Source organism: Phacochoerus africanus, chromosome 16 (assembly GCF_016906955.1).
Source record: "Phacochoerus africanus isolate WHEZ1 chromosome 16, ROS_Pafr_v1, whole genome shotgun sequence".
Classification (NCBI taxonomy): Eukaryota; Metazoa; Chordata; class Mammalia; order Artiodactyla; family Suidae; genus Phacochoerus; species Phacochoerus africanus.
In genome coordinates, this window is record NC_062559.1 from 14,419,557 (window position 1) to 14,444,772 (window position 25,216).

The 25,216-nt window shown below is 40.0% G+C and overlaps 1 protein-coding gene across 7 annotated transcripts in view; it reads right to left on the reverse strand.

Moving 5' to 3' along the window:
- Window positions 1-25,216, reverse strand: part of CALD1 (caldesmon 1) — a 208,695-nt gene that overhangs the window by 181,099 nt on the left and 2,380 nt on the right. For 5 of the 7 annotated variants that reach the window (XM_047763197.1, XM_047763196.1, XM_047763195.1 and 2 more), the window contains exon 1: window positions 827-1,139. The exons of 1 other annotated variant lie outside the window; for it this stretch is intronic. The gene's annotated coding sequence lies outside the window, so the exon portion shown is untranslated. Of the gene's footprint in view, window positions 1-826; window positions 1,140-25,216 lie in introns of those variants that run through there. One more of the 7 variants, XM_047763189.1, reaches the window with a different exon arrangement.

Consider the following 25,216-nt stretch of genomic DNA (forward strand, 5'->3'; position numbering starts at 1 on the left):
TTTCTAGAACACACTTGCGACCTAAGCCTTTTAAAAGCCTCTACTCATAGGGAGGCATGCTTTCAAACAGAAAATAAGATTTCTTAATAAATAGTTCAGTAGGATGCTAAATGTGATTTCTAAAAAAAAAAAAAAAAAAAAAAAAACACCCGCCAGCGCGCGTGCATTCTCTCATTAGGTTTTATAGGAAACAGATCATGGGCGGCATCTTCTGTCTCAGCAAATATAAGATCAGTTACATTAACCCAGCCAGTACTAAATGCCAGTGCTCTTTCCACCTCTGACCTTCTTTCCTTGCAGGTAGAAGTCTAGTCTTAAATATTGGTAGCAGAATAAAATAGGAACGCCTTTAGTTAAAAATCATCACCTTTTGGCTTCTCATCAACCTAAAAAGTTATTGACCTTTTTAAACAAAACCTCCCTAAATCTCTGATAATAGAAGATGCAGGAGAGACTGCTGGTGTGAGCAGACAGACACAGCATGGCTGCTAACACTGGCCTATGCCTATCAGGTATAATCTTCATCACACTCCTGAACAAAAGGGTATCTTATCAAAGTTGCTGCGGTCCCTGGTCCCTGATTATGTCTCTAGAGGATCTCTCCTCTCATCCCAACTCTAAGAACAGAACTTGAAATCGCATCCTGTTTTGTCTTCCGGGAACATCTGCAGGGCAGCAAAACACAGTCTGGCTCTGAGAATTTGCATGTTTATTGGCTCTTACAACCTTGCGTCTCCAGCTACCTTGGCCGGGAATGTGGACTGAAACCCAGAGAAAGTCCCCACGCTCTCTGGAAGCGATTAAAAGAAAGCCCTCCGTGCCTTACCTCGCAGGCTGAAACGTCTTCCCGGGGACTAAGTCGGAAAGGAAGGACTGATTTCTTGAAGCAGGAGCGCAGCAAGAGGGCAGGCAGGCAGGCAGCCTAATACACACTGCTCTATTCAATAAAACTACAGACCGCCCTTCCTTAGCCCCTCCCAGAAGTCCCTGCTAAGTGAACACACATCCCCTATGTTTACAGTCGGCATCGGTGGTATGCATTGTCCTGTAGTTTTTCTAATAGGCAGCCAATGACGACACCCCAGCCGAGGTGGATGCAGCCTGCCTGTGAGATGCCTGTCATTCCCTAGGCATGCTCAGGAAATCACTCATCAGAAAAACCAAGACCTAAAAAGCTCTGAAACTGCGCGCAGGCTGCCAAAACCAGCCTGCTACATGCCCTTTTTTGGTTATCCTTAGCAGGGCCTCTGGAAGTGAATCCATTGTCAGGAACAATCATAAGAAATGTTAATCTTGGAGAAGGAGGCTGTCTTGTAGAACATAAATGGAACTTGAAAAAGAAAGCACAGTCTATGGAACTTAAACTTAACAGTCCATAAGTTTATTGGGGTGGGGGTGGGGAAGGCTTTCTAATTGAGGGAGCCTTGATAGCATATTTCTTTGAAATGCAGTTGCACATACAAAATGAAATTAAACTGTGTATGTAATTTTAAAGCCCAAAATGGCCAGGCCCCAGGTCTGGTGTACAGACTGAATTTTAACCCGAAAGAGGCCCAGCCCCTTGAAATATGTCTACTTGGGGTTATAAAAACAACTGAGAAAAAAAGGTGAGGTCGTTTTTAGTAGGTAACGTTTGCCAGAGTAAGCGTGCTGCCAGAAACACAGCGAGGCAGGGTCCTGTGGGCTTGGCTATCCTCAGAGCTTTTCCTTTCTCTCTCCTCCCTCCCCTTTGTTTCCTCAGATTTGACAACAAAGATATTGCTAGAAGTTGTGCACAGTGGAGAAAGTGTGAAGGGACCCAGCACTGACTTAGGAGCTGGTGTAGATAGATGTGTATGCCCATAGAGATGACACTGATATTCTAGGGACGTCTTGAAAGTACTCCGACCAACTCTTCCGTGGTAGGATGTGTGCCATGAGAAAGTCCGCATTAGGATATGGTGACTTAAAGTGAAGGTAGGTAGCCTGTGTGTGCGCCCAATCTGCGATCTTGAACTTCTCAGTACAGAGTGACTAACATCACTCAATTAGTCAGTCATACTCATTTCAGCAGCAACCGATTCCGAGCACCTCGGTGCTAGATCTCTGCCTCATTATTGCTCTGTGTGTTTGGAGAAGGTTTCACCATTGATCAAGAAGGGTTAAAATAGTTTCCTCGCTAATTATAAGTCCAAAATCTTGGTCTTCAAATGTCTTAGATTTCACTGTATAAGGCTTTCCCTCTTTCTGAAGATCTGACTTAGAAACGATCTCTCCTTGGGAAAAGGTCCCTGCCCTTTGTGCCTCACTCAGAAGACTTGGGAAGGGATTGATCCATGGGGACGGCCTCCTTCTCTTCAGCCTTGAAATACTAACAAGCTACCCAGAGGCATCCTTATCAACCCTACACTCATCTCTTTCTTGGGAAGGCTACGCTCTCCCCCCTTCTCAACTGCTGCTGCGGCACAGCCTAAAAAAAGCTACAGCAAAGGCTGCCAGGCAGAGGGAGAGGTGAGCTTCAGGCATCCCAAGTTAGAACGCAGAATGTCCTTTCCCAGGGAAGCAGGATAAATAACGGCTGGTGGGAATAGGACGGTCAATGTTGCGTTTCAAGTACACCCCGGCTCAACCAGGCATTTGTGGAACACCACTGTTTATACAATTATTCCTTTGGGAAAATGTTTTCTGATCCCAAACAAATGATTTGGAAATAAATTTTAGGAACACAACCAGTTTGCGCTGTTGTAAGGACAGAATAATACTTCGTAGTCTGGTAAACTGCTGCACTTGAAGATACTGCATGGCAGACATCGGAGAGTTCTGAAAACAACCCAATGGGTGATATCTGTACGAAGATATGACCTGTGACCAGAGATGTTAGGCCCCTGTGATCACCAGGCAGTATGAACCCTAACACAGTGAGGCCTGTTTTAATGTGCTGTTTTCCAGGGCCCCTGCTGATTTATATCCTAAGCAGCCTTCTCCCCACTTGCATGAGTAATACCCTTTGGTTGAACAGCAGTAGGGCATAATTTGCAATCTATGAATAAAATAAGCACCAGCTTTCCAGAGGAAAGAAAAGTTGTGCTACAAATGGGGAAAATATTATCAGCAGGAAGCATGGAAAGGACATGCACTTTGCATGGTTTTTAGGAGATAAATAGCGAAATATTTTTAGGGTACGTCTTTAAAAAAGAGACATATGTTTCCCTAGATAAATTCTGAACATGGGGTTTGTGGATGAGCAACTATTCAGTCTATTTTCTGTTTCTGAAAATAGACTTGTTGTGTAGCAACTATATAGTTGGAAGAATAATTTAACAAATTTCATGTAGCAAACACCATAATATAGAAAAAATCTTTTCTCATTGTCTATTGACTTAAAATAAGCAGAAATAAAGAAGAAAGGAAAGGGAATAAAAAGAAAAGAGATATATGTTACCAAGCTCTGCCATGGGAAATTTTACTTTAATAATATTTACTTTTTCCAAAGGTCATTTGTAAATGGCACTAAAAATACAGTATTTATATAGGAAATTTCTGTGGAATATATTTCCCATTTGGATCATCCCAGATAAAGAACAGCTTGTCTAGCATAGACTATATCTACCTGATCAAACCACAACAAATTTTTAAAGGCATTTGGAAACATCTGGATGACTTGTATTTTTCTTTTTTTTTTTTCCCCCAGCTAAAATGAGTATTTGCAATCATGGAGACCAGTAGTGAGTGATTTTATCTCGCTAGTGTGTCAATTTGGGACAAGTAAAAGCAGGCCATACTTTTTTTCCTTCCAAATTAAAATCACCTGATTGAATTCCGTGAAAAATATACATTCTTCTGTTATTGATTTGAACAGATATTTTGAACATCTTAAAAGGCAGAACATACACATAGACCTTCTTTTACTCAAATGAAGTATGTCCAGAAACTCAAGTTTATAAAATAATAAAATAAGATTGGTAGTATGTTGATATAAAAATTGAACAGTAAAAACAACAACCAAAAAGAAATAAAAAAGAAAAAAGAGAAAGAAAATTAGACGAAGCATACTTATGAACCTAAATGAAAAAATTATCATATTGAATCTGACAGTGAAAAAAAAAAGATAGGGCCGACACAGTAACAGCCAAAATCTGAAAGTCTATTGATATATTATACATTATCAGCAGTTTAAATGATTTTTTTTTTAAATTAGTGAAAAGAAAAGAGAAAGATCCATCTCAATAGATAAAAAAAATAATGATTGGTAAAATTAGTAATCACTTACAAAAAATAAAGCTCTTGAAGAACTAGCAATAGAATCTTTATAAACATAATGAGAGAAATTTGCCAGAAATATACAGCCATAAGCAGATGGAAAGATATACATGCTCTTGAATTGGAAGAAACAACACTGTCAAAATGATTATACTACCCAAGGCAATCTATAGATTCAGTGCTTCGCTATCAAACTACCAACGGCATTTTCCACAGAACCAGAACAAACAATTTTAAAATCTGTATGCAAACACAAAATACCCAGAATAGTCAAAGCAATTTTGAGAAAGAAAAATGGAGCTAGAGGAATCAGGCTCTCAGACTTCAGACTTTTGCTACAAAGCTACAGTCATCAAAACAGTATGGTACTGGCATAGAAACAGAAATATAGATCAGTGGAACAGGACAGAAAGCCCAGATATAAAACCATGCACCTATGGTCAGTTAATCTACAAAAAAGGAGGCAAAAATATACAATGGAGAGAAGACAGCCTCTTCAAAAATAGCCCTGGGAAAACTGTACAGCTACCTGCAAAAGAATGAAATTAGAACACTCTCTAACACCATGCACAAAAATAAACTCAAAATGGATTAAAGACCTAAACATAAGACTGGATCCTATAAAACTCTTAGAGGAAAACATACGCAGAAGACTCTTTGCCATAAATTGCAGCAATATCTTTCTTAATCTACCTCCTAGAGTAATGAAAAGAAAAAGAAAAATAAACAAGTGGGACCTAATTAAAGTAAAAGCTTTTGCACAGCAAAGGAAACCATAAAAAAAAGACAACTCACAGAGTTGGAGAAAATCTTTGCAAACAAAGTGACCAACAAGGGACTAAACTCCAAAATACACAAACATCACAAACAGCCAAAAAAAAAAAAAAAACCCCCCCCACACACACACACACAAAAACAAAAAACCCACAGCCCAATTAAAAACTGAGTAGAAGATCTAAACAGACAGTTCTCCAGAGAAGACAGATAGAAGGCCAAAAAGCACCCGAAAAAATGCTCAACATCACTAATTATTAGATAAATGCAAATCAAAACTACAGTGAAGTATCGCCTCATACCAGTCAGATTGGCCATCATCAAAAAAAATCTATAAACTATAGTGCTAGAGAGGGTGTGGAGAAAAAGGAACCCTCCTAACACTGTTGGTGGGAATATAAGCTGGTACAACCACTATGAAGGTTCCTTAAAAGACTAAATATAGAACAACCACGTAATCCAGCAATCCCACTCCTGGCCATATATTCAGAGAAAACCGTAATTCAAAGAGATACCCCAGTGTACCCCACAGCATTATTTACAATAGCCAAGACATGGCAACGACCTACATGTCCATCAACAGAGGGCTGGATAAAGACGTGGTACACATATACAATGGAATTTACTCAGCCTTAAAAAAGAATGAAATAGGGAGTTCCCGTCGTGGCGCAGTGGTTAACGAATCCGACTAGGAACCATGAGGTTGCGGGTTCGGTCCCTGCCCTTGCTCAGTGGGTTAACGATCCGGCGTTGCCGTGAGCTGTGGTGTAGGTTGCAGACGCGGCTCGGATCCCGAGTTGCTGTGGCTCTGGCGAAGGCCGGTGGCTACAGCTCCGATTCGACCCCTAGCCTGGGAACCTCCATATGCCGTGGGAGTGGCCCAAAGAAATAGCAAAAAGACAAAAAAAAAAAAAAAAAAAGGGTTGGGAGTACTAACTAAGCCAAAGAAATTTTTTAAAAAGGAGCTAATGGAATTAGAAGCAAATGTCTTTATTTGCTATGATATGATTATCTATACAGAAATTTCAAGAGACTTATCAAATAAAAGAGTTTAGCCAAATTATTAGAATCAAGTTCAGTATGCAAAATTCCCAAGTTTCTGTCACCAGCCATCCCTAATTTTCTAGTGGAAAATTACACTGTTCATCTTAATAACAAAAATTTGCATTATCTGGGAATAAGTGTAACAAAATACGAGCAAGGAAATTATAAAAATGGATTTAGGGACATACAAGGCCTGTCTAAATGGTAAAATATATAACTTTTATAAATGACAAACCTCAACATTTTAAAGACATAAATTCTCCTCAACTTAAACCGTGCATTTATTAGTCCAACAAAATCCCTACATGATGTATTTTGTAGAGCTTGACAAAACAATCCTAGTCATGCGGAAAAGTAAAGATATAAAAAAAGTACTAAGATATTTTTAGGGAAATTCTAATCAAGATGAAACAAAGAGACCAACAGAATAAAGCAGAAAGCCTGGAAATAGTCCCAGGGAAATGTGAAAACTTTCAAACTACTAGTAAAAGCATTGCAGGTCAGGGGGAAATGGTGGAGTAGTCTACTCATGGTAAGGTTACAGACAATGATGTGAAAACAATACAATTAGATTCAGAATTCCCACCCACACCAAAAGAAAGAGACTACATGAAAAACAACACTTGAGAATAATTAGGAAAAATTGTAGGTGAATATTTTTAAGATAGAGTATGGCAGGGTTCTTAAACCATAAAAACCAAATGTACAAATGAAAAGACTGAAAAATTCAAGAATATGGTTAAACTGGGCAGATAAAATGCACAACCTTCATTTATCTCTGCTCCTTCCCCACAGCTCATCAAAATGATAAAGAAATTTTTAAAAAATCATAAATAAATCCTTCTGGGCAAAGAGTACTGCCAAGGGAAAGCCTGGGAATCTCTGTGGGTGAGGGATGGAGCAGAAAACAGGTCTGGTTGAAAATCTGAGTAAGAAAAACATTTTCTCAAGAAAAAAGAAAAAAGAGAAGGGGATTTGAGGCACTGACCCACGGAAGAAGGCCATGGAGGACAGAGGGCGATTGGAGTTATGCTACCCTAAGCCAAAGAATGCCAGGAACTGCCAGAAGCTGGAGAAGGATTCTCCCCTAGTACCTTCAGAGAGAGCAAGGCACTGCTGACACCTGCATGTTGGACTTCTAGCCTCCAGAACTGTAAGCGAATAAATTTCTGTTGTAATACAGTGAGGCTCCAGATCTTAAGTGGCAAAGGAAAAAAAGAAAATCAGAGTAAGGAGCAGTTAGAAGCCCAAACGTTCCCCTCCCCACCCCCACCCCTAGCCCCACACACACAGATACACACCTCTCTCTCAACCAGGCAGAGAAGAGGCCATGTGCTGAAAATGAGCTTATAACATGAAAGTCTACTCCATGAACATGGGACCCCCACCCCTCCCTCTGCGGGGTTCCAGGACATCACAATCAGGTTTGTACCCCACAGAAAGCAAACTGAAGGATTCCACTCCAGGGAAGCTGGCATGCTCTGGAAAAGCCCTAAAGGCACAACTTTTGAGGGAGCCCTGAAAGGTCTGGCTTATTGCCTAAGGCCCTTCTGTAAACTGGTGCTTGGGAACGTCCAATGGGCAGTTTAGCACCTCACTCCTCAATATGAACCTCAAGTTAAGGAACTGCTCTGAAAGACAGATTCAAAACAACAGAAAAAAGAAACTCAGAGGAAAAAGAGGCAGGGTGAGAATCGGAAGAAAATGTCAAGAAAACTGTAATTACTATATAACTTCAAGAAAACTATAATTACTATTCTCAGAGAGATAAGAGAAGATATTGTAGCCACGAAACAAGAGAAATATGCTGTAAAAAGGTATTTGCAGAGAATGGGAAAGAGCTATTGTAAATCAAAAATACTATGACAGAAATTTATAAAAACTCAATTGAAGAAATGGAGGCTAATGTTTAGAAATATCTTTCAGAAAAGCAGATGGAAAAGAGGAGGGAAAACTATAAGAACATTAAAGAAATTAATCAAATATCCAACATCTGAATGTTCCAGAAAATTGTGGGAAGAAAATTATCAAAGAAATAATACATTAAAATTTCCCCAAACTGAAGGACACAAATTTCCAGATTCAAAGGGCCCACCAGGTGTCTAGTACAATGCATGAAAACATATTTCACTTTGAAATTATCAAGTTCTTGAGGCTGCTCTATCCAAAAGGGAAAAAAGTTGGGGTTGAGAAACCAAGGAGGAAGACAAGGATCAGAAAACAGTGGATGCAAACACACAGCAGAGGTGAAGGTGGTACCGTGATGATGGTGAAAGGAAGTTCTAGGACAGTAGCTGGTCAAGAAACCAATCAGGAAGAGTTCCTGCGTGGCACAGTGGGTTAAAGATCCGAATGCAATGGCTTGGGTAGTTTCAGAGGTGTGGATTTGACCCCTGGCCCAGTGCAGTGGGTTAAAAGATACGGTGTTGCCCCAACTTTGGTGCAGGTCGAAGCTGTGCCTTTGATTCAAACCCTAGCCCAGGAACTTCCATATTCTACCGGTGTGGCCAAAAAAAGAAAAGAAAAGAAAAAGAAAAGAAACCAATCAGTAGAGGTTGGGGTAGAGGGCTCCAGGAAGGATGTTTTAAGAAAAAGTCAAGTAGATAGACTACCTGATAAGTTCTTGGGGAATGCATTTACGATTAAGTACGTAGAAAATAAGTAAATGTAAGATTGAGGTCATTATAATTTCAGGAAAAATAAAATGTATGAGAAAGAAAAAGTGGTCATTGTACACTACACAGTGTGAGAAAGAAATTTACACAGTCATAATTATGCAAACACCACCTACTGATTTCGCCAAAACAATGGTGATGCAATTAGCTTCAGAGGATAATGATTAAAAGCATGTTAGTAGGAAGATGGTAGATAAGAGAGCTAAATCTTCATTTGGTTTAGCAGGAAGTCAATAATAAATATCTACTCTTGAAATGCTAAGAAATGGTAGAATTAATTAGTGTATAACTAAGAACATGAAAGTAAAGACTAACTCCATTCCACACACAATAGTTCATTCATTCACTGAACAAATATTTATTGAGAGTCACCCACATGCCAGGGCCTGTTCTAGGCGTTCATTGTGAACAGAGTACATTTGATGGAGGGAGAGAGAGAAACACATTAGCTAATACATAATATATAATGTCAGGCAGTGGAAAGTGCTCTAAAGAAAAAAACAGGGAAGGAGAGAGAATCAGGAGGTCCTCTTTGAAGAAATGTTTCAATAGAGAGGTGAATAAAACGAAGGAGCAAGCAATGAGAGGATCTGAAGGATGGGCATTCCCAGCCGTAAGCACAGCAGGTGCATACGAAAGAAGAGCAAAGACTTCAGAGCAACTGGGGAGAAGTGACCACTAACGGCAGAGCAGATCATCCAGGGCCTCAGAGACACCATCGGGACTTTGGGTTTTGTTCTAAGTCAGGAAAAGTCAGGGGAAGATGTTGCGCAGAGAGAAAAAATGACTTTGGCTGCCCTGGGAAGAACAGGCAGCAAGACTGCAAGGGTGGAAGCAGGAGGGAGCTGTTGTCTCCTCACAGGCACGAGGTGCTTCCTTGGACTAAGGCAGCTGTGGTCAGGGGACTGAGAAATCACAGAGATCTGGATACATCGGGAATCACGGATGCTTTGGATGAGGGATGGGAGAAAAAGAGGAATCAAGGCGGTCTCCTGTCATGGTCTGAATAGCTGAGTGAAGGGCAGCGTTATTTAATAAAATGGGCACAACTGAGGGAGGTGTGGGTTTTCAGGAGGGGCGGGAATCACGCTAGGCATGTTTTAGGCATATCAAGATGATAAGAGGCATTTAAGTTGTACAGATAGGTAATGGGATGTACAAATCTGGTGTTTAAGGGAGAGCATGAGGCTTGAGATATACCCCTGAGAGTCATCTGTCTATAGACAGTATTTTAAATGCAGGAATAAGTTACCTGAAAAAATGATGCACACACTGAAGAGAAGAGGTGTGGGAACAGACACCCTATTTAGAGCCAGAAAAGGAGATTGAGGAGGAGTTGCTGAGAGGCATTGCTCAGGGGGAGGATCAGTTACAGACCGAGGTGAGGTGGATGCTGACTGCTTTTTGTTAAAAGCCACATGTATTATCTGACTTCAAAAATAATGTAGTTTGTGATAGATTGGATTGCCGTAGCCAACTATTCACTTCCTCTTTGACTAGGATTAAATACTCACGTTCTTCACCTTGTGTTTGTGTAGTGCTCTCAGTAGGAGGACTTGTCCTGGGATTTGCTGTGAACCACAGGTACGGCTGGAAGTGATAACGTGCCTGTTGCGAGAGGGGGCTTTAAGAGGCATCGCATGTTTTGCTTTTACCATTGAGTGTCTGCCCTTTGCCATGCTAACAGCGAGCCCCATGAAATGGCTGGAGTGGTGTTCCCTCCCCCAAAGATATGTTCACCCAGAATCTGTAAATGTGACCTTATTTGGAAGTGGGGTCTTTGCAGATCTCATTAAGTTAGGGATCTTGAGATGAAATCATACTGGATTATCTACATGGGCCCCAAATCCAATGACAAATGTGTTTTAAGCAAAAGGCAGAGGGAGATTTGAGACATGTAAGGCACAGAGGAAAAGGGGAGGTGAAGGCAGAGCAGAGATGGGGGTGATACATCTAAAAGCCAAGGAGTTCTAAGGATTCCCAGTGACCACCAGAAGCCAGGAGGATGCATGAAACACATTCTCCCTAGAGTCTCCAGAAAAAGCCAGCAACCCTGTAAACACCTTGATTTTGGACTCCTGGCCCCCAGAACCATGGAAGAATAAATTTCTGTTGTTTTAAGCTACCCAGTTTGTGGTAATTTGTTACTGCAGTACAGGAATCCAATATACCCTAGACTGAGGCTGCTCTTCAGCTTGAGTTCCAGAATGAGGAGACACAGAGAGCTCTGCTGGGCCAGTGAGCTCAGCCAGAACAAGCAGAGTTGCTACTGATCCAGGCCTCATGTAAAAGGAGTAAAAGAGGAGTTCCCTGGTGGATAAGTGGATTAAGGATCTGGTGTTGTCATCACTGTGACATTGGTTTGATCCCTGGCCTAGGAACTTCCACATACCACAAGCATAGCCAAAAAGCTAAACAATTTTTTGAAAAGAGCTAAAAAATAAATCGTTGTTAGTGTAAGTTGCTGAGATTTTAGAGCATTTTTTTCAAGAAGCTAATTAATGTTTATACAAAGTAAGAATTAAACTAAAGAAATTTAAATAAAATTTGGTTACTTCAAGATGTAAAAACTTATGATCAAGAAGAACCAACACATACAAAGTAAAAAAAAAAAAAAAAAAAAGCCAAGAGAATATGTGCAATGTATAAAACAAAGGGTTAGAATCTAAAATATCAAAGAATGCCTGAAAATCAATTGAAGTGGGTGTGGAAGAGACAGTGACACACACACACACACACACACATACACACACACACACAAACTTAATGAAAAATGGGGCGAGGATATAAAAAGCCACAGAAGAAAGAAATGCAAAGGCCAAAAACCAAGAATTGATGCTCAAACACATTAACAACCAGGAAAATGCAAATTAAAACACTGATAACAATTCACAGCAAGCATATTGGCAAAAAAAAGAGAAAAAGATGCTTTTGAAAAACTAAATGTTAATAACATTTATACATTTTTGGATAAGAAAGTAAATTGCCACATTCACTTTGTGGGGTGATTTGGCAGTACCTAGTGTTTAGCCTATGTATTCTTCATCCAACAATCCCATTTTTAGGTATATCCTCTTGGGAAACTCTCATATTCTTTAGCACATGTAATAGGCAGCTCTTAAAGGCATTGTCTGTAATAGCAGTATCTTTGGCAAAAATCCCAACACCAGTCAGTGGGGGAGAGGCTATATAAACTATAGTAGAGGATGAAATACTATACAGCAGTTAAAATGAATGAACTAGATATATTTGATCATGGAAACAAATGGTGTGGGAAAAAAAGCAAGTTGCAGTTGGAATGATTCTATTCGTATGAATTTTTATGAATATGTGTAACAGCAAACTAGGATCTCACCAAATTCAACACAGCAGTTGCCCATAAGAAGGGAGAGAGAATGTTACTGGCCACAAAAACCAAGGAACTTGAAATTTATCTGCAAGGTATAAAAGATCTGAAGCAATTAACAATTATTTGTTAATTCTTCAGAGCATGTACATAGATTTTGTATTATTCTTAAACTTTTAAAAAAAGAAACTGCTTTACAGATGAGAATTCTCACCTATGGGTCACTGGGAAAGCCCACTGTCCTCTCGGTCAGTGGTACCCTTTAATTCAGGGCCAGTTTGACCAGCAGAGAGAGGGAACTTGCCCTGAATGTGAAGCGCTTGACTTAGTCACACATTTGTCTTAAGGGCTTTGAAACTGTGGAAGCTATAGATACTCTTCAAAGGGCTAACACATTAAGCCACCGTCTGCCTTGGTGCCTTAATGCCAATTGTTTTGTGACTAGAGTGTGATTGAAGTGAAAGCCTGCGCTGATGGGACACAGAAGAAAGAAAGCGGGGCTGGTCTCACAGGGCACCAGGTGGAAGAAGAAGGGCATGGTTGTCTGGGATAAATGTGATGACCTCACAGAATGGAAAGAGAGCATGATCACCGAAAACCAGGTGGATGGAGGAAGGACCATCTGAGACAAATGTTATCTTTCCCCACTTCTACCCGACAGGACTGGACAATCCCTCAGCCTCCATATAAGAAATTCCTGTCTCCCTATATCTGGAGCTGATGGCTGGATGGTTTCCACTCTTCCTTTGCTCCTTTCAGCTGGATATGCTCTACCCGCAGATAAAGCAAAAAGGTTCCATTCACAAGAAATTCCTCTTGTCACTCAGAGCTGAAACTGGATTTTTCTTGGGTAGTTTTGTTCATTCATTCTTTCAACCAACCTCTGAACACCTATTTAGTGTTAGGCTTTGTGCCTTTTATAATCTTGTAAAAACACTGCACCTGCCTTTAAAGAACCCCTGCTTTAATGGGGAAGCTCACACATGTGCACAAGATGGACCCCCAGATGACAAGTTCTAAGAGAGACCCCCTTGCTCCACATGTTTACCCAGCTGTGTGTGTTTCCTCTTCCTGTCCCAGGCTAAAGGAAAGCTATCTGAAATTCAACCAACATCATGTGGTAAGACCTGGTGTCCCCTCCTCGCCAGAAAACAGATCTTCTCTCGTTTCAGGAAAAAAAAAAAAAAAAAAAGCCAATCTCATAATTGGCTTTGCATTGCAGGCATATTTGTGAGGCGTGCAAATAAGCAAACATTTAAAATATTTGATCTATTTTGGGTGAGGTTCTGTAGCTTTGGCCTGGCAGAATGTCATCTGAGAGGCAGTGATTTCTCTTGGGGGGCAGACTATTTTTAAGATCAGAAAAAAAAAAAAAGAGAGAGAAACATATTTTTAAAGAGATGGTTGAGTCTGGTGATACACAGGGAAAGTCGGCTGTTTGGAACAAGCAAATTATGTAACTTAGATGCATCTAACCACAGGTCAAGCTATGCTGGGGTTTGATCACATGATACCTGAGAGAGAGAGAACAAGCGTGTGTGAGACCTGAGATGTCTTTGCAGCTTCGCATTTCTCCTTCCCTCAGGCCATCCGGTTGCACCTCACCTCCTGCTCCCATGTGCTCGCCGCTTCCTCTACTGGTCAGTGCACTCTGTCTATACACATGTCCAAGGCTTGGGGAGAAATCATTTTGGGTCTTTTTTATTTTGGCTTCACCCTTCTTTTTTTCTTGTGCCAAACTTCTCCAAATAATTCATTTTTGATGCAGTCTCCCCACAGTCCACTCTTCCTCCATGACCTCCCTTCTTCCTGGGCCCTGGACCTTTTGACTCTAGCTCCTCCCTCTTCTGAGCAGTCCTGTCTGTGACCCCTGCGCAAGGGAACTCCCCTGCAGTCTCCCCCAGGCCCTTGAGACCTCTTGGCTCTGCCTTTGTAGCTCCTGCCACTGGTGTCCTGCCCATTGTCTTACCTCTTCAGCCACTTCGGTTTTCCCACTTGCTTTCCCTGGAATGTGGATATTACCCATTCCCCTCCCCTCCCCGCCCCAGGCCTGAAATCTCTCCTAGAGAATAATAGTACCTACCTCAGGGAAGATATAAGCATTAAATGAAGCAAAGTATTTGTAAAGCTGCTTTGTGAACTAAATGCTCATGTACTTATTCATGGGACAAACATTTATGAAGCACCTTCCCACATCAAAATTTGTCCCACTCCTCTGGGAGTACAGAGACATTTTATAAGACACTGTACTGCCCCTTCGCGCATGTGCTCACAGAAGTGCAGCAGAGCGGGGTAGGTGTTGCCATAAAAATTCTGTACAGTGAGGCTCACCCTGAGCAACCAGCGAGAGGTCATTTTTACCTTAGTGGGGTTTTGGGGAAAAAAAAAAAAAATCCCACTTGTTCTCATGTTCTCAACGATTAACTCTTCTGAGGTGAAAAAAAAATTTTTAAATGCATACTTAGCTTTGAACTTCTGCTTTTGTCATGAATTCCCTTGCTCAGAAATTTCCAGTATCATCTTACCACCAAAAGAATAAAGTTAAAACTTGGCTTGGCATTTTACAGTGACCTATAATCACCCCTCTTCTTGTCTCTCTTCCGATTCCCAACACAAACCACTGCTCCTCCCACATCTCCTGCCTCAGTGATTCCAGTCATCTTGTTTCTCCTTCTTAACATTTACCTGAGCACGAAACCTACCCGAAAGCCATCCCTAAAATCTCAGCCCTCAGTCAATACCCCCTTCTCAGACGACCTACAGGACCTGCCGTCAGACCCACTCGTCTTCCATGTATCCACTACTGACTTGATTGTTTGATTTGATTTAGATTTTTACCTCCTAGATCATTAACTGATTCATCAATTATTTAATTAATCGTTAATGAATTAATAACAAACAGGTATTTCTTGAGTCCCGGCTGCATGTTGTCAACTCTATTAGGTCCTAGTGATGTAGGGGTAAATGAGGCACAGAACTTATAAAAACAGGGGCCATACTTATATTAGGGGCCACATATTATGCTCATTTATAGTACCCCCCAACGCTGCCTTTGGGGGGGGCCAGAATTTGTAAGTACAAAGAGAAAGCTATCCTGACAAAACTATTTATGTTCAATTGTATACAACCCAGTACCAAAACCGAGAATTCAAGTGAGTGCTTGGGGAGTGGTGAGTGTGATTGAATCTAGGCCAGGAACTCTGGAGTCTTGTTGTTGCTACCCTAATTAAAAGGTGCAGGTGGCTGGGGGAAGGGAACCTAAGACTTTGGTCCTCTCACCTGTGCATGAATACCAAGCATACCTCAAACAGAACTATCCATGTATGGACTTTTGGGGACACCTGGTTTTCAAGGTTCTTCTGGAAGGTAGGGAAGCAACAGCCATAACAAAAACAGACAAATGAGTATGACTAGAGTTGATTTAGAAATGAGAGTGCCAACTTAATCTCTTAAGTGAAAGAAAATATATCCCGAGATAGGAAATTGAGGTGGCTGTTTAGACCAAAGCTATTTTCCAATGGGCAGTTCACCTCAGGAGACAGAAGGGAGTATTAGGGAAAGTTGACCCCAAAGCCAAGAGGCTGTTCAATTGGGAGGGATGATTTCACTTCATCCGTTGTGCCTGATAAATTGACCCTCTTTAGGAATATTTCCATGTGCAGAACAAAACTTCAGTGCTGGGAGAACTTCTCCAAAACAATACTGGAGGAACACTGGCATAGGCCTCTTTCTATAGCTCTTCTTTGTGCTTGTCCTACCATCAACATCGAACTATGTCAACTTACAGATCTCAAGTTTGTGTGTTACTTTTAACCACCTATCTCCTCATATTCAATAGGAATCTATGTCCTTAGAAATTACTGCCAGATGAAGACTACCTCTATATCTCTTAATCACTCGACTGAATCGACAATTTCTGGGAAGTTTTCCTTTCAATTGATTATTCACAGTCTGTTTCACTGTCTTTCTCTTTCTTCCTCTGTCTATTCATACACACACACACACACACACACAAGCAAGTACTCATCTCTGTGTCCCAGCGTACAGTATAATGCCTAAACAAAATGTTATAGAATGAAGGAATGAATTTTAGAGAATTCCACTTCCTGATACCATTCCCAAGTTTGGGGATTCTTTTTACTTTGGAAACTGTGAGCTAGGAGAACTTTCAGCAAGAATCCCAATCCAGCACTCTTCTCTTCAAGAAAACTGGTGCTGGGACTTCTGTCAAGTTCAAGGAGACTGACTGGGCTAATCTAGGCCCTAGACACTAAAGCCTTAGAGTGGACTCTATTTGGGGTCAGATGCTCTAGCTTTACCAGACCAGAGTATTAAGGAGAGCTGGGTATGCTCAGGAGAGCCCCCAGCCATTCCTCTCTTCTCCCCCCTCTTCATTTTTTCTGACTCATGGGGTATGGACTACCCTTTCTTCCTCAATGGAATAATAAAATCCAAGATTCAATAGTAGATTCAGCTGTAGTCCAGCCAAGCTCACTTGGCAATTACCCTGGATTTGGGTCCAGGTCTCCAGCGAATAGGTGAAGTGATACTTCACCTAGCACTGGATTCTGTACATCATTTCCCTTGAGAAACCCAAAGAGAAGGGTGTGTGATGGTGGGGATCCAGGTTGGGTGTTCCCAGGTCCCTGATACATACTCTCTCTTTGAGATAGTTTATAAGCTGCAAAGACCTGGTTGCAAATATTTCAAAAGTAATAATAAGTCAAACATACAAACAGTGATAACTATATACACATATATTATGCATTAATTTCTTTACAAATAAATTACATATTTACACATAACATGTATTAATTTGATATATTACTCTATTTAATACATCTATTATGTGCTAATATATTTAATACTTGAATAAGTATAATTAGTTCAAAAAATTTTTTAAGTTTTTTGGCCACACCCTGGGCATATGGAAATTCCCAGGTCAGGGATCAAACCCATGCCACAGCAGTGACCCAAGCCACTGAAGTGACAATACAGCTAATGAATCTGCTGTGCCACAAGAGAATTCCAAAGATATTTTTTTAGTACATTAAATATATTAATTTGTAAAACAATTTTATAACTATTATGTCTTGATTATTTAGCACTGATTTATTTAGCATTTTATTCTCAATAAAATGCCACCCATATTATCACTTTTTTCTTATACATCCCCATAAAGTTAATTGGCAAATGCTATAATATCTATGAAAAGCAAAGACAGGTTAAGAACCTACCCTCAGAACAGAGAAAGAGTACAGATTACAAGTTAAGCAACCTTAATAAGTTATTTCAGCTGTCTGAGCTTTAGTTTTCTCCTTTGTCAAAGAGCTGCTTTAAAGAGTTGATATGAAGATCAAATAGATTATTAATAAATGCGAACACGCTTTACAAACTGTTCAGAGGTGCTTAGCTACGAATGATTATCATTATCAGCACAGAACTGAGATTAAAACCCAAGTGGCCTCCTGGCTGTCAGTTTTATTTTCTTTAACTTTAGGTTAATCTACTGCAAATTTTCTTCCTGTGAGATCTTGACTCTTGATAGATTATGGAACAGTGATTTTAGCAGCATTAGAACTTTTTCTGATATTTGTCATCCCAAAGAAATTGGTGAAATTCCAACTCTCCCACTGTGAGCAGAGAGAAAAAAAAAACACTAAAGTTTTTCTTAAATGTCAGAATAAGGTATCTTTTGGAAAACTGGGTTGGGGCAAGTTGGGGCTGAGGTTGGGAGAAGCAAACATAAAACTTGAGGTTGTTTTCACAACATCCTCCTATTTATCTTCTCTCCACTGAAGGCAACCATTCTCTTCAATTAATTGTGCATTTTTTTGGTATGGCATGTCTTTTCCCAAGTATCATTTTGTGTGCATGTATTTCCAGCCACATGGGGATATGCCTAATTCAGTGTCCCATGGGGATTTTTAAACAACACTTGATTAGGGAATTTCCATATGATATCAGTTTCTTCTTGTGAAAGTCCCTCAGGCTGGAAGAGAAGGGACTAGGAGAGGGTGCTGAGCTGGAGTGACAGGGAGCTGACTCTCTTATGAGCTATTTTAAGTTTATGTTTCCAGGAAGAAAATGTCAAGCTCTATGTGAACTCGATTTTCTCATATGTCAACATGAGAAAAACAATAAACGCAGAATCCTTCCCAGCATCTTCTTTGAGAAATAATAAATAAATGTGATAAGAAGCTGTTTCACAAAATTAAACAGACTTTGAAGTGAAAAAAGCAGCCAATCAGAATTCTGCATGTAGCTGGAAACTGTTCCACATTTTAACATTCCTATCAGTCTAATGGATGGTAATCAGTAACCTCACCACCCTCACATTCTTATAACTGCACATACACATACACACGCCTGATGGGTGCTATGGATATTTTAAAGAAAGGAGAGATAACTTTATGTGTTTATAAATATATTTGGACTCCGATCCCAAATGGTCAATTCCTTTAAGGTTTAAATATGTTAATTTTAATTTATTATTAATATTCATTCATTATTAATATGATTTTATATATAATGACTTGATCTATATATATGTGTGTGTGTGTATAATCATGTCAATAAGGCAGTCATCCCAGTTCTAAAATGAGACAGTTAGACTAGGAGATCTCAAGGCATTTTCAGTTCTAAGAATCTAGGGGTCCAAGAGTTTTGACTTTGAATTATCTTACATATGCTTTAAGAAAGAAGAACAGACTTGAACATGACAGTTCAAATAAGCCAGTATCATTCAAAAACATCAGCATGTGCAATAGGCCTCGGAGGCAGTTTCTGGGTGGGTAAATGTAAGCCATGCTTGCACACCGAACAGAATCTCTCTACCACAAGTTTGACTCCAGGCGCAAACCTTCCACTGTCATCAAGTAGATGCTCATGCACTGTCAACAGTCCTAAGCCTTGTGTGAGTGAGCGACTCTCATCCTATACAGCCTTTCTAAAAGAGTTTTACTGTGCTCCCTATTTTAAAAATACTCACAAAGGAGATTATTTGAACTCTTTTAAGAAAAGCCCTGATAGGAACTCAGATCAGGAAACTGCCAGAAGACTTTGGGCTAATTTAATGAATAACCTTTGCAGTATGTGCAATGTCTTCGAGGGACAGAGAGCTGCAAGAGTTCAGGTGTCTACAAACCAGTATACAGCAGTTAGTAGGGTGGTCAGAGCCAAGCAGCTCCTTCTGATTAGAGAACTCTAGACAGAGAATGCAGTTTGGCGTTGAAGGAGGACAGTGCTGTGCACTGCACCACTCTAGAGGCAGCCATCCTAACTCTATTCCATGTAGAGACTGCTACTTGGAGAGAAGGGAGAGTTAAGTAAGTACAGTTTTCATTCACTTGGTCCATATGGAAAGCAAATATGGACAATAAGATTTATACTTCAGGTTTTTTTTCTTTTAACCATTAAACAAATAACTAAGACTTGGATTTAAATAAATCCCAAAGAAAAGATTAAATTGACTCAAAGTTTTCTAGCTAAGAAAGCCAGGTTCATACCATGTTCTAAATCATACATCTTGAAGTAGGGGTTGCAAAACAGCACCTCTGAATGAAGCAAATGATAAAGAGCCTGGAAAAAAGAAATCGTAAATAATGATTTTTAAAGTTAAGCCTGGTATCAGCTTCATTCATTCTGCGAATGTGTATGTAGTGCCTACTATGTATCTGACTGTGCTATTAGATATATCCTGCTTTTAAGGTTCTCATGGCCCCACAGAGAAGCTCAAATGTTTATATCTTTGCACTTTTGTTGCAAGTGATCATTTCATTTAAAGTTAAAAAATATATTAACTTTTATTAATTCACTATTTATGAATTAATGTATATATGTGGTTAAATCAAACTAAGAATTTTCAAGTAAAGCACAGTAATAAGGAAGAAGAAAAACAGGTTGTCATCCTAACTGGGCACCAGGAGCTTGTGTATAAACATCATGTAAGATTCACCAGTTCTGACTTTATGAAAACTATCTAAACAGCGGTCTTCAATGTGGAGCTTCATAAAGATGATGAATGAATTACTGAGCTTGATTTAGCCTCCTTTCAGAGGTGAGGACTCTGTATAATTTATAACACATAGTTTACTACAAGATCAAGTTGTAGGAGTTCCCGTCGTGGCGCAGTGGTTAACGAATCCGACTAGGAACCATGAGGTTGCGGGTTCGGTCCCTGCCCTTGCTCAGTGGGTTAAGGATCCGACATTGCCGTGAGCTGTGGTGTAGGTTGCAGACACGGCTCGGATCCTGTGTTGCTGTGACTCTGGCGTAGGCTGGTGGCTACAGCTCCGATTCGACCCCTAGCCTGGGAACCTCCATATGCCTCGGGAAGCGGCCCAAAGAAATAGAAAAAAAAAAAAAAAAAAAAAGATCAAGTTGTATATGATGAATTAAAGCCAGTATAGAGTGGATTTTTATTTCAGTCTCAACCTCTCTGTTGTTAATACATAGTGATAATCCTAGTATAGCTAAGTGAATACCTTCTCCAAATATTATTTTAATCGTAAGAACATAATGCAGATCCCCAAAATGGATTCAGGAGTATGGAAAAAAAGAGTATATAATAAAGGCAGTATCTTAGATAAAGGGAAAGGATAGCTATCAATAATTTGTTGGGACCATTGGTTGTGGTTACTCATTAGGAAAGTAATAATGTTTAGATCCCTACTTCACATCATTCACTAATAATTTTCAGATACATTAAAGACATAAACATAGAAAAACTATGAAAACAATCAGAGGAAATACAGGAAAATGTTTTACTACCTTGAGTAGGAAAGACCATTTTAAACAAGACTAAGAAGGCAAACAACACAAAGGAAAAGACTGATAGACTGACTAAAAAAACCTGATTTTGCTACAATGGAAAATAACACAGGCAAATTTAAAAGACAGGAGACAGATTAAGGATAAAATATTTACAAAATTCATCGCAAAAGAAATATAAAGAACTGCCAAGTATGGCTGTGCAAGCTGTGCACTGCACACACCAGGGGGAGCCATTCTTGTAAACTGAAATGTGAATGGTGTCCCTGAAGTCACCTTGATCAAAATCCATAATAGATAAAAGCACTCCTCTAACAATAAGATCCATAAGCCACCCCATGGAAAAATGGGAAAATATGAAAAGTGGATTCATAGAGGAGGAATTACAAGTAACAAATAAACACATTATAAAGATGTTAAATCTCACTTGCAGTCAAAGAAATGCAAATTGGAACAATAATGAAGCATATTGTCTCTACCTCAATAATGAAAAAAAAAATTTCACACCATAAAGAAATACCAGCTCACATTTACAAGAATGGAGTTCCTGGTGTGGCTCAGAGGTAATGAACCTGAATGGTGACCATGGGGATGACGGTTCAATCCCTGGCCTCCCTCAGTGGCTTAAGGATCCCATGTTGCTGTGGCTGTGGGATAGGCTGGTAATTGTAGGTCCGATTTGACCCCTAGCTTGGGAACTTCCATATGCTGCAAGTATTTTAAAAAAAGAAAGAAAAAAAAAGAGGAAAAAAAGATTTAAAATATCAGTGTTGGTTAGGGTATAGTGAAATGGTATTCTCTTGCATTCCTAGGTGAAGTATGAACGTGACAATAACCATTTAAATAAAAAATACATATATACTATGACCAAACAATGCTACTTCTCCTGATCTGCCCTAAAGCAACCTTCAGTCACACATACAAGCTATTCATTGCAGAACTGCTTGTAATCTCATGAATTAGAAACATCTTAACTTTATACAGTTTAGTAGTTGAGTAGAATTAGATAGATCTATATGTAGTGAAATCAAAGATCTCCATTACATACTGTTAAGTGAAAGAAGTTTTATAATAATATGTATGGCATGACAGCAGATATATAAAACACTCCCATATACACACGTGGATCAATTGCATAATATTTATATTATAAAGTCATATGTATTACATAATTATTATTACACAGTATATTCGTATGTTTTTGTATGTGAATGCACTTAGAAGGACTATAACTCAGTTAACTCAGGTACCTGAGATTAGGCATGGAGTCAATAGTGTGTTTTAGTTTACTTTTAATGTTTGAATTGTGAAAAAGGAGAATATATGTCATTTTATTGACATTTTAAAAAATGTACACTTCCATCTGGGCTTGTACTTTGAGACAAGGGTGTTATTAAAAAGTCATGAAAGAGGTTGCAGAACTTAAAAAATGACAGTGGCAGTTGTGCAAGCTAGAATAACCAATACTAACATTTATCATACACTCCCAGATTTACCTAAAGAAGATTATATCACTTATCATTCGTTTTTGTTCCCCATTCCCTTTATAATGGTCCTCCTTTCCGTATCTTAGGTCCTCATTCAGGAACCTGGCTCCTGGCTTCTTATCTCTTCCTCTGTTGTGAATTCCCTGGCCAAGATTCAAATCCAAGCCCATCTGATTCACAACTGCACCACTGATATTTCCTACAACAAGAAGAGTACTATCTACATGGATAGGCTCGATCTCATCCCATCCCACAGAAGTCACGAGCGGAACAAATATATTCAGGACTTACCTATGGAAAGGTCCTAGCCTCCAGCCCCAACGGATAGAGCTGAAGCAGACTCCCGCCTCAAAGAAGAGCTTGCAAGGGCAGCTGGGAAATCAGGAGGCCGGCGTTTTGCAAGAGAAGGGATAAGCACTCAGAAGGAAAATACAAGTTTCTGGAGTCAGAGCAGACGGGGGCATGGGGGGAGGACTAGCAGGCACCAGGGAATTAGAAGCATGAAATTAGAGTTGATCAATTCAAGGTAATCTATAGTCAGGGGCTAGTGCTACAAGGCAGGAGACTAAAGAGTGTGGGAAGAGACCCGGCAGCAGCAGCGGAGAAGAGCCTGCCACTACAGCCCTGCCAATGGACTTTCCACAGTTCTCATGAGGCATGGACTGCTCCCACGGCAGTTGATCTGAGCAAATGCTTCTCAACTGGTATGCGTAAAAAACAATAACAACAAAACTAGCAATGCCTGGGCTGCATTAACGTTCCTTGTATAGAGCCAGACATCAAAGTTGACGCTCTCCAGGTGATTCTGCAGGACTGCGCTGCATTGCCCAGGCTCTACAAATTTAGAGTGAGTAACTGGTGGCACCTGGCACAGGTGAGGGGCACACAGGGTAGAAAGTTCTGAGAATCCACTTCTCACAGATCAATTATTTCATCGCTTTAGTAAAGAAGATGATACACGCTTTTTTTTTTTTTCCTGGAAGCATTAAGATGGTTTTTTTCATTATTTTCTCACATGAGAACTCAGGCCCAAGCTTCATCATGTTATCATAATTTCTAGATCCTCAGACTACAAGTTCTCTTTTCAAAGCTGAGTCTTCTCCAGACAGACTCCCAACCCAACCCCAACCTCCAATAGAGTTTGCATCATGGACCCAAAATAACATTCCATTCTTTATTTTCTCTCTGAAAATGAAGAATGGAATATATTCAAGATTGTAGTTTATTTTTGATAATTGGTGCAAAAATTAGATTTATAGTCCAATCTGACATAAATCAGGCTTGAGATTTACTGGCAAAAAATGTAAGTTACATCGTTATTCGGCAGCAGTTACACATTCTTGAGACATTTACTTCTAGAGCCTGAACTCTGTACATGCATGGACACATATGAAATTTCCCCACTCCTGATACCTCTTCTCTGGCTCTTGGAAGTAGATTTATAGGGCATCACGACAATAGATAGTTTTACTTTTATAATTTGGATGGTTTTAGGAAGCTAAGAGAAGAAACTAAACCTTTACCTCCTGAAATAGTAATTTATTCCTTTGGGAGTTTTGGGCTGGATGGGCAAATGCAAACATGAAATGGAAAGTAAATTAATCTGGAAATTATCTGACTGGTTCTTTTGACTAAATAACAGATTTTTTTAGCATTATGCAGATAGATTCATTTTCTGACAGTCTCAAGATGCCCTACTTAACCTATGTGAAATAAGCATTTTCTGTCCAAGTTGAATACCAAAGATGGATCACCAAGCTCTTAAAGCTCTCAGGTCTACTCTCATGATTCCTCTGCCACTTGAAGATTCCTATTAACTTGCTCCTGGAAATCTACCCCCACACCTCTTAAGTTTAAAATGCTGCATGAATGACATTGTCTGAAAAAAAAAAAAATGAGCCTTGGACAAGGAATCAAAGAACTCTATAGCATAGATAATAGACTTATAATTTTATCTACCAACAGTAAAGGTTTGGAAGAGAAAGGAAAACGTGGAGTTGAATGTCCCAGTAAAAAGATGATAATGAGGAGTTCCCATTGTGGCTCAGTGGGTTAGGAAACTGACTAGCACCCATGAGGATGAGGGTTCGATCCCCGGCCTTGCTCAGTGGGTTAAAGGATCCAGGGCTGCCTCAAGCTTCGGTGTAGGTTGCAGACTGCGCTTGGATCTGGTGTTGTTGTGGCTGTGGCGTAGGCTTGGCAGCTACGGCTGTGATTTCAACCCCTAGCCTGGGAACCTCCATATGCCGCAGGTGCGGCCCTAAAAAGACAAAAAAAAGGGGGGGGGAGAGATGATAATGAAAAGTGAGAGTTAAAAAACAATACGACAGGAGTAAGATCTAGAATTGATCACTGAATATATATTACACATAGTGGATAGACCAGTTCTTGCCTTGTCTTCACCTCTCAGGAAAAAGGTAGAGGTGGTTTTTAAAATTTTTAATTGCTCAGAATGAAAGGATAAGCATAATCAGGCATATATCTTGGGCTTTAAGGCAGAATTTTTTAAATTCTAGGGGAGAAAGTCATGGTTCTTCAAAAAAAAAAAAAAGGTGCTTGGAAAGGCCTCAAATATGATTCTAGCTGTAATTAATAAACATGATTACAACAGGAAAGAGCCAGGTGTCTTCCCAAGAAGCTATGAGGAGCGTGTGCCAGTTATTAAAGTGTTACCTCTCAAGCCCAGATCCACTCTCCTCTATTCCACTTTGTGATTCTGGGGCAGGGACTCTGAAAGCACGTTTCTGCTTTGACCGCAGGCTCCCTGTTCACCCTGACAATAGGGGGCGCCAGAGGGAGACCACGGGGCTGAATGGAGGATGGGAAGAGGGTTGCCTGTTCCTGTCTGCTGTCAGGCCTTAAGGTCACCCCAGCAGTGC